Source organism: Spermophilus citellus (genome assembly GCF_964194105.1).
Source record: "Spermophilus citellus genome assembly, chromosome: 10".
In the NCBI taxonomy this organism is placed as follows: domain Eukaryota; kingdom Metazoa; phylum Chordata; class Mammalia; order Rodentia; family Sciuridae; genus Spermophilus; species Spermophilus citellus.
This window is the reverse complement of record NC_138197.1, coordinates 128195676-128205946: the sequence shown is the minus strand read 5'-3', so window position 1 is coordinate 128205946 and position 10271 is coordinate 128195676. Positions and strand designations below refer to the sequence as shown.

The window sequence follows — 10271 nt, the reverse complement described above, 5'->3', positions numbered from 1 at the left end:
AGCGGCGAGGGCTGGAGGGGCCCCGTCTGTCAGGTGGGGGTGGGGGTGGGTGGCCTGGCCGGGGCGGGCCGGGGGGCTGCTGAAGATTCTGGAATCCCGACCCCCTGCGGCTGAGAAGGAGGGTCCAGCCGGCTCCCTGCCTGTCTTGGAGGAGGGCGGCATGCTCTGGGGAGGAATGCTGGCCCAGGAAGCCTGGCCCCTCCGCTCCACGCTCTCTCTGTCCTCGGAGGAGAGGCTGAGCCGGGCCAGCCATTGTTTGAGGTTTAAAAATAAAGCCTCCTTGGCCTGGGTCCTGCTGTGGAGGGAGGGGGCTCAGCCGCCGGGCGAGGAGTCCTCACCCGCCTGCCATCCTGCCACAGCCTGGCTGAGCCAGTGCCCGCGCACCGTGGACCTGGACTGGGTGGATGTCCGCCACCTCTCCTGGCCCCGGCTCCTCCAGCTGCTCCTTACCCTCACCAGAGGTTTCCAGCACCCTGGGACCACTGAGGGGGCATGAACCCCCAACATCCTCTTACCCCCAGCTATTCACTAAGGAAAACGCTCTGCCCCAGGAACCCCAGTGGGTTAGGCCCCATAATTATTGCTGTTAGACAAATGAGGAGACCAAGGTTCAGGGAGGTTTAGTCACTTGCCCAAGGTCACACAGCTGGAGTCAGGGTCCTCACTGAGTATCCCACTTCCCATTCGCTCCACCTTCCCTGGGCTTCCCCTGGCCAGCAGAGAGGTTTTCAATGTCCTCTCAGGGCCAGGTTGGGGAGATCAGGAGTGCTAGGATAAGCCTGGCCTGGGTTGGGGTCTGTCACCTCCTAAATGCTCACACTGAGCCCTTGTGGCAAGAGACACTGCAGGGGTGGGTAGGGTCACCATTGCTAGGTCTCAGCTCCCACCCTGGGGGAAGCAGGGACAGCAGCTCCAACAGGAGATGTCCCCCAGCTGAGACCCTGCCCTCCTCGGCTGGCCCCTGTCAGCCTCCCCATTCTGGAAGAGAGCTGATGGTCCCTCTGTGTGCCCCCCAGGTCTCTGCCGAGGCTGGCACACAGTGTGGCATCAGAAGGCCACATTCCAGCACTCCCTGGTAGGGTAGGCACTCCCTGCCTACCCTGGGTTCCTGGCAGAGTGGGGGAGAGGGGCTTTGTGGAGCCATTTAGGGAGGGACAGAGGGGAGGTTGCTGCTGGTCAGTGCTGAGGGAGGGAGCCGGCAGGAGACAGGGGACCCTCCCCCCTCAGGGATCGGGCATCCGGGCTCTGCCTACCCTCACCCCCACATGGAGCCTGGTCGGGACCCTAGCTCAGCCTGGAGGTGGGGATGCTGCTGGCTGAAGGCAGGTGACAAGTGCCTCTTACTACCTGCTCTCAGCAGTGTCCCGGGGACAGCTGACCTGCTGTGGGACACATATCCTCTCTGGACCACTGTGATTCATGAAGGGACTAAAGGAGGAAACTCCTCAAGGTGCCTTTGCCCGCAGTTGAGGGTGCTCAGTTCTTGTCCTTCCTCGTCCTGTCCATGTGCCAGCGACACAGCTTTTTAAAACTGAGTCGGGCTGCTGGCCGTCCCGCACACGGCCCCCTCGCAGCCACCTCCCCCCAGCTGTGCCCGGAGCCAGGGGGCTCTTCCCGGTGTCTGCCTCACCCTCCGCTGGCCTGGAGGGTGCAGCCCCACCCAGATCTTCGAATAGTTCTTCTGGTCATCCGAGCCCCGGCTCAGGTGTCACCCGGGGCCTTCCCTGACCCCTCTAGGCGATGCCCTCCGCTCACCCTGGTGCGTGATGGCATCTCTCGTTTATTTCCTTCATGCCACTTTCCGTGAGTGACATTGTCTGGTTGGTTTATGGTCTACTTGCTGATTGTCCCTGCCGAGAGGGCAGGACATGTCCCGGTCCGGTCCGCTGCCCTCTCCTGGGCGCAGGGCCAGCGTGGACTGGACTCTCCATAAGTCATTTTGGTGACATTCCCGGGACTCAGCCGGGCCGGGGTTGCCAGGAGGACGTCGGCCGCAGGGCCAGGAGTAGGAGGGGCCCCAGGGCCCTGGAGGGAGGAGGACGCTCAAGGCCTTCTCCCCAAGAGCCGCAGAACACCCCGGACCTGGAAACCCCCCAGCCTGGCTGCAGGGGCAGGCGGTTCCGGGGTGACCTCATCGCCTGGAAAGGAGGGAGCAGGGGCAGGAAGCTCGCAGTAGCAGATGGGCTAAATTTAGAGCCTTTGATTCAGCCTGGGGGACAGTATTCCTGGAGTCCCTATTGTGTGAGGGGCCAGAGGGCAGGCTACCCATTGAATGGCGGGGTCCGGGCCATGCCAAGCTGTCTGGGCATGCAGGGGGCAGGGGCAGGGTGGGGCTGTGTCTCCTGGAGAAGAGACAAGGCCAGGGTTGGGAGCCAGGGGCGCGGCTCTGGGGGCTCCCTTTGGACAAAGGCCAGAGATGGTGGGGGTGCTGCATGGCCGAGGTGGGGATTCTGGGGTCCCAGTGCTCAGCCCTCAGCTGTGCCACCTCCCAACAGCCAGGAGACTCACGATCTCCCCCTGACTCTGGGGTCCTAAGGCTCAGTCCCAGGGACAGAGCCATGTGGTCACATGGTCACCCTAGTGCCTTGACAGGCGGCCTGGACAGAAGACCCGCTGTGCCCCGCCTTGCCCTGCCAGACACTCCCCTACCAGGACAGGTGTGGTGGGTTCCTCCCTCCCATGTGGCCCTGCTGTCCCCACCAGGCCTGGTTGCCCGAGGAGGATGGGAGACGTGGCCTGGCCTGCGCTGGCTCCAGAGCCCGTTGCCATGGCAACGGGGTCCAGGCCTGTGTGGCTCTGGAGATGAGTTGGAGCAGAGGACTTGAGGAGCCGGAGCTGGGTGGCTGCTGATCCAGCCTGCAGGGCCAGGCCCTGGCCTTGCCGCCTGGCTGGTCACATGGCTCCGCCCGAGGTCCTTGAGGGTGTCCTGTTTCTGGGCCCACGCTGCAGCCAGGCGCAGAGGAAGGTGTTAGGCAGAGTGTCCTCGATTCAGGGCCACTGTGGTGGGCGCGGCCCCGCAGGCCCTTCTGCTGCTGCCCAACCCCCTGCTCCATCCCACAGGTCCCCATCGAGGCCCAGGGGACCCCAAAAGCCACTTGTCCTGGAAATGGGGCGAGGGGACCAAAAGTTCCAATGGACTTATTCTGTACGCCACATGTGACGGGCACAGGGAGAGGACCCAAGGATGCTGGGAGTGTGGCCCCTGCCCTCCTCCTCCTTCCTGGCTAGGGAGGGCCCTGGGAAGGAAGCCGCCCCTCCAGATGCGCAGAGAGGGCTGGGACGCCGAGCTGTCCCACTCCGCCTGTGGCCTGGCAGCTTCTCCGCCGGCTGGGACCCCGCAGGGTGCTGTCCCGGCACCGCAGCCCCTCCCGGGAGCCCACCTCTGCGGTGCCCGGGGCGGTGCCCGGGCTGACGGCGCTGTCTTGATTTCGCGGGTGACTCATGTTATCATGTTCCCGCGGCTGAGTAACCACCTGGGCTATTTATACCCCGCGGAGGGAGCCGGACTTCCTTCCCCCCAGCGCGGCCGGAGGACGGTGGGGGCGGGGAGGAGCCTGGGGGGGACCAGGACTGGAAGGAGGCAGCCTGGCACCCCACGTCCCCTCCCCTGGGGCGCCACCCCCGCAAGGCACCCAAAAATAACTGCCACTGTCCCAGCACAACAGGATGGGCCTGGATCTATGGCATCGATACCAGGCATGACGGCGGTGTGGGGAGGGGGAATTCCTTTCCCCAGCGAGTCACCCGTCTGGAAAAATAAAGAAGGAAAAGCTGAAAATTTTTCCTTCCATCAAAACAGGAAGGAGCTGGGGGGGGGTGGGGGACGGAGGGAGCTGAGATCATCCTCCACCCAGCGGTGGTCTCTGGAGGGCAGGCTCCTGGGGCCTGCGCGGGGCTCATGGCCGGGTGGCCAGGGCTGGCACCCGGGTGTCACCTGCCCGGCCAGTCTCCGCGTTTACAGGCCTGTGTAGCTGGGGTGCACACACAGAGCCGCCTATCTCCCCAGGCCCGCTGCCCCCCGCCACCCAGGCTCACCCTCCTGCGCACCAGCCAGATCCCACCTGCAGCCGGCTCGGTCCCCAAGCCTCCCCTTCCTTCCCTGGAGCCCTGTTCTGGGAGTCCGGGCACTTAGGATCCAGCTCCAGCTCTAGGCAGCTGAGCGATCTAGAAATCACTGTCTCCCTCCTGACCTTGGTTTTCCCCTCTGTGCCGCGGGCAGGCCATTCCCATGCCACTGTGGGGATGGAGTGAGTTTGGTGACCCGGGAGCCCCACCCCAGCAGGGGCACTGGAACCAGGCACCCACTCCCCAGCCCTCTCCGTGCTGAGCACCAGTGTCCACTCACCAGGTTCCAGATGTGGTCCCACAACATCAACAGCCCTGTGTTCACCCAAGGAAGAGTGTCACAGCCCTGGGGTAGGGGGAGGGGCCTCCAGCCCCCATCTAGGACCACGGACAATACCTGGGTGACCTCAGGGGATGTGCACGGTGACTGGGAGTACATCTGCCCCCAAGGAGCACCGAGCATTCTTGAGACAGTCAGTCACACCTGCTGGGTGACCTGCCCTACCTGTGCTACCCACTCCTGTGACCGCTGCCCAGCTGTGTGTGCACTTGTCTGTCTGCCTCGGCCTGTAGGCCTGCCTCCAGGACAGGGGCTCCCCGACAGTGAGCTGGTAGTCATACCTTTCCTCTGTGAGGACACCCTCAGGGCACCAGCTCATCTGCACATACTCCCCAGAACCAGCTCATCTGCACCCCAATTCTACAGATAAGAACACGGAGGCCTTGGACTCAGTTTTTCTGTCTGTAAGTGGGGAAAACAAACCTTCCCTAGGTTATTGGGAGGTCCGGGCAGTTGATGTAGGAGTGAACCATGCAGCATCACCATGTTTGCCTTAAAAAAAAGAGAGAGGCTTTATTTTTAGGTTCCCAGCACAACTATGAGCCAGGTGCAGAGGTAGCCTGTCAAACTCCGCAGTGAGGGCAGCCGAGGTGCCAGGGCAGACATGGTCTTCGCTTGGCCTGTCGGGTGGGTGGGGGAGAGGTTCATGGGGTGCTGCTGGTGCCGGGCTGCCTGGGTTCGAATCCCAGCTCTCTCCTCGTCACCCCAACCCTGGCAAAGCCGCCGGAGGCCTTGGTTTCCCCATCTGTAAGAGGGGTGGTGACGGCCGAGCTCTCGAAGGCACGCTGTGCAGTTTGAATGAGTGACGGTACCTCCCGGGCCTGGAGCAGCTGCCCGACAGTGTCATGGTGCCTTTGCTCAGATGGGATAGTGATCATTTGTGCCTTTTACACCTGGCTGCTTCCCATTCTTCTGACAGGCAGGTTCCCTGAGGTTACAAGGAGTTGTCTTTGGCAAGAGAGGCTGCCCCCTCCCTGCCTGGGCTTCTCCGGCCCTGTCCCTTCCAGAATCCCCCATGGGCTCCTTAGGAGGGGCAGGAGGACGCCCTGATTTGCAGAGGGCAAGTTAACCCACATCCAGGACACAGCCTCTCTCCCGAGGTAGCACACGGCTTCCTGCCTTGGGGAGATGGGTGGGTGCTGGAGGCCCCGGAACTCTGCTCCTCACCAGCTCTTACCTTTCCCCGGTGCCTCAGGATGAGGAAAAGGCTGGGCCTCCCCCATTAGTCCACACGGGGATGCACTGAGTTAATATTTTGAAGGGGGGTACTGGGGATGGAAGCTAGCAGCACTTTACTAGTAAGCTGCATGCCCAGCCCCCCCCCTTTTTTTTTTGAATTTTTAATATTTATTTTTTAGTTCTCAGCGGACACAACATCTTTGTTTGTATGTGGTGCTGAGGATCGAACTCGGGCCGCACGCATGCCAGGCCAGCGCGCTACCGCTTGAGCCACATCCCCAGCCCTCCTTTTTTAAAATCTTAAGATAAGGTCTCCCTAAGTTGCTGAGGTTGGCCTTAAACTTGTGATCCTCCTGCCTCAGCCTCCCAAGTCAGAGTCACCAGGATAACCAGTACGGGCCACTCTGCCCACCATGGGGAAGCCTCCTGTAACATGGAAATGGCTTTGGCATCACAGCGTTGGGTCAAATGCTGGTGCTGCCACTTCCTTTCTGGGGGGTGCTGGGCCAGCTGGTTTGCCTCTCTGAGCCTCAGTCTCCTCTTCTCCAGGTGTGAGCATCCTCTAAGCACCAGCCCTCCAGGGCAGAGCGGAGGACTCAGGGGCTGGTCATGCTTCCTTCCTCACGGGCTGCGGGCCTCGGCAGGAACACAGCCCTGGTGCTCAGTACCGGGGCCCGGGAGCTCCTCCGGGCCAGCCCCCATCCCCGCAGAGGCCCAGGTGGACCTGTCTTCTCTGGGAGAGGTGACCTTGCTGTCCTGTGTCGAGGTGGGTGGCTCCACCCAGCCCCGCGGGATCTCCCAGCCACGGAGCCTGGCTCCCCTTACCCCGGAGGGCTTGGCTCCAGTTCTGCCAGCGTCCAAGGCGAGTAGAGGGAGCTGCCGGGCCACTAGACCATGACGTCCAAACATCCACATCCTCTTCCTCATCTGGAGGAGCTAAAAATGCCCGAGGAGCCCCAGGAAAACAAACAGGCGCTTCCCCGCCTTTGTGTACAGGACCGGTCCCAAGGCCACGGGTGGGCTCCGGGGCTGGCCCAGGCCTGGGGTCTGTCTGTCTGCCTGCCTTCCTGGGGTCCCTGGCACAGCAGCCAGAGCCTCACCAGGGTGACGGGTGAGGGCAGAAGCTGGTGGGGACCCCCCTCCACCCCAGGTGCAAGCCTGTGGTCCCTCCAGCCCTGCCCCCCACCCCAGCTCTAGCTCTGGAACTCCAGCCAGGTGTGTGTGTGTGTGTGTGTGTGTGTGTGTGTGTGTGGACACACAGCTTGGACGAATGACCACGGTGATGACCTACATCTGCACAGGACTATGTGCTTCAACCCTGCAGATACATTAGCTCATTGAACCTAGTGAGGTGGGAACTTGGGTTGCCTGCATTTCATAGTGAGGTTCAGAAAGGTTAAGTAATTTGCCCAAGGTCACACTAGAGGAGGAATTTGAACTCCAGTCGTCTTGGATTGGAAGCCTGCCTCTTGCCCCCTCTGAGGTCCACTTTCCCCCTCTGTGGGCATGCACAGCTGGCCCTCCTTCCCTCACTGGGTGACTGTGAGGTGACACAGGCAAGGGCTAGGAGGTGCTTTATAGGTAGCCCAAGGCCCTGCCGACAGGGAGCAGGGGCTCTGGGAGCTGCTGGCAGCCACACAGCGGCAGGTGGAGCGTGGGCTTGCCACCCACAGCCCAGGCGTGGACGGCCCCTTATCCACGTCCTCCTCCGACAGGTGGGGCACGGCAAACTCTTGTGGCACAGACGAGGCTCCTCTGAGACCCAGGGACCCGGGACACATGGGTCCCCACCCCTCTGGACTTGTGGGCAGGACCTGGGGGTGGAGCCCTCCTCCTTCCCTGGCCTCACCCGGGATGGAGGGTGGTTTCCTCGGAGGGGGCTTGAGTGGCACCTAAAGCCCAGTCCAGAAAGCCCGGCCAGGCGGGCCCCACCTGCACTGCTGAGCAGTGGCTGCTGGCTTTCCTGCTGGGCTCCCACCTGTTAGTGGCCTGGGGTGCGGGCCCCACCCCAAGGTCCGTGACCCATTCCCTCCGGGAGGGCACAATCCCCCATGGCCCTAATGTGGAAGATGGGTGGGGCCTTCCCCGCTCTGATACCTCCAGATTCTCCACTGTGTTCCTAGGAGGGGGGCCCACAGGTCCCCATGGTTCTGAAGCTAAAGTCTCACGCTACAAACCGGCCAGGATTCAGAGAAAGAAATAGGCAAGATGTTTATTCATTTATTTGTTCCTTCAGTAAACACTTAGTTGAGCAACTACTACATGCAGGGAGCCGTGACCTTCGTTCACCCTGAACTGTCTAGGGCTAGACTGACACTTGGGCATGACAGGACATACTGAGGAGCCCAGAGCAAGCACTGGGCCTGAGGGCTTCCTGGAGGAGGTGCCACGAAGAAGAGGCAGATGTGTGCTCTCTGGAGCCACCTGTCTGCCAGGAGAAGGTGCAGGAAAGGGGTTCTGCTCCTAATGGCATTTAGGTCCAGGTGCCAGGTGGTTCCCAATGCCTCTGCTGGTCCCTGTCCTGCCACTTCTGGATTGTGGAGGAGTCTCTCTCACTCAGGGATGGGGAGGTCCCCAAACGCCAGGACTGGTCTCCTTCCTGACTGTATCTCTCAGTGCTTCACTCGTGTCACATGTGTTAATGCACTTGATGCTCACAAGAGCCCCGTGCAAAATGTGTCACTGTTTTCGTCATCGTCGTCGCCTGCCAGGAAACAGCTCGGCTTAGTTGGTAAGCATGGGGCTTGGTAGCTGGTCCACCTGGGTCAGGTTGTGCCTCTATCACTTACTGGCTGTGTGACCTTGAACAAGTTGCTTGACTCCTCTGTGCTTCAGTTTCCCCACCTGAAACACAGAAGTAAAATTTCACAGAAGCACTGAGAAGCTAGATGGACAGAGGAGCACTCCCCCCACAGGGTCCCCTCAACAGTAATGGTAGCTATTCTCATTTTTAGGTGAGGACACAGGTCAAGGTCAAGATTGTTTTTTTAATCTCTAAATCTTTAAACATCAAGTCAAGTGTGTAGGGATTACCCTCCCCCCTTGCTTGTGACCTTGCCTCCCTAATTTATCTGCTTATGCATGTGTCCGCCTGTCCGCACAGGGGTCCCCCGGGGTAAGGGTCTCTGTGAGCAGGGACTATTGCATCTGAGCTCCAGACCACTCCACGGGGTGGGCAAACGCTCTGCACAGTGTCCCGAGGTACACAGGACTGCCTGCTTCAGTTCTACAGAAGTACATACCCAGGAACCCATCACCACAAAGACGACAGACTGCCACAGCCCCGAGATGCCACCAGGCCTCTTTGAAATCCCTCCCTCCCTCCACCTTAGGAACAGCTCCAGCTCCCAGAGGAGACAGTTGAGGTCCTGAGGCTAAACAACCCTCCTGGGGACACTAAAGATTTGAAGCCTGGCCACCTGCCCTGGGTCACCACCCAGCCTCAGCACCAGGCCGCCAGGCAGCCATCAGGGAGGACAGGTGCCTGTGGCCATCTGTAAAGAGGCCCCTCTGGAACTCCTCCCTAGGCTCACCCCGCCCCGTGCAGGTCCAGAGAGAGGCAGCTGCAAGACTCGGTGTGTGCAGGTGTGAGCGGCAGCCGGCACCGGGGTCACATCTGGGTACAAAGGACAGGTGACAGGACTGTGCGAGTGGATGAGAGGCAGGTGCCCTCAAGCCAGGCGGCCGGGAGATGCGGTGGGCCTGTGGCTGTGTGCTGGGCTTGGCGAGTGTGACTGTGTCACTGTGACAGTGTGACTGCTGAAGGCAGGGACACAGCACTCCCTGCGCTGGGGGTGGAGGGCGTTAACTCTGTGAGTGCTGGTGTGGGCGGGAGGCCCCTGGGCTGGGACCAGGCTGCGGGAGGTAGTAAACACCAGGGGGACTGCTGGATCTGGTGGAGCTGGAGGATGCGGCAGGGTGGTGGGGTTCGTGTGACTTTGCAGTTCAACAAATTCCAATTCCGCCCAAGCTGGCGGAGCCACTGTGTGCCAGGCAGCAGCTAGAGGAGGATGCGCAGACCCAGCTCGAAGCCAAGTGGCCGTGGGGTCTGCAGGGCTTCCAGTGGCTGGAGCTCAGCTGGGTGCTTCCAGATCTTTCTGATATTTAATCCAAACCATAACCCTGTCCCCACTTTGAGCAGAGATGGGGAGCACAGGAGGGAAGTGACTTGCCCAAGGTGACCCAGCTGCTCAGTGCCAGGGCAGATCTGAGTCCAGGCTGTCAGGCTGCAGAGCCTGAGTCCGGAGCCATGATGCGGGTGCCAGGCTGCTCAGTCTGGTCCCGGAGGGGGCTTGAGCTCCTGCCTGGGGCCCTGGAGACACCCCTAACCACGTGGGCTCCTAACGGGTCAGCAGTCCCTATGCTGAGGGTGGGGGAAGGGGATCGTCGCCCCTAGATCTTCTTTCCCCGCGACCAGATTCATGGGCAGAGGGGCTACCCGGTTATCAGAGACTCCTAGGAGCCCCGCCTTCACCCCAGGCCCTCCCCAAGCTCCAGCCCCCTCCTGGCGCTGACTCCCGGCCAGAAGAGGAAAGGCTGTCTCCACCCACCTCTCCACTCTCCCTTCTCCTTTATAAAAGCCGGAACAGCTGAAAGGGTGGCAACTTCTCCTCCTGCAGCCGGGAGCGGCCCGCGGCCTCCCCCGCTGCCTCCCTGAGGGTTCCCCTCCGGCCGCCAGCGCCCATCT

At 61.4% G+C, this 10271-nt stretch overlaps 1 long non-coding RNA gene across 1 annotated transcript; it reads right to left on the bottom strand.

Moving 5' to 3' along the window:
- Positions 1 to 7789: 7789 nt before the first annotated feature.
- Positions 7790 to 10269, bottom strand: LOC308659069. Its single transcript, XR_014024271.1, has 2 exons — positions 10135 to 10269; positions 7790 to 8428 (listed from the first exon to the last, which is right to left on the bottom strand). It is a non-coding gene; the product is annotated as an uncharacterized lncRNA (long non-coding RNA).
- Between the last annotated feature and the right edge of the window lie 2 nt (positions 10270 to 10271).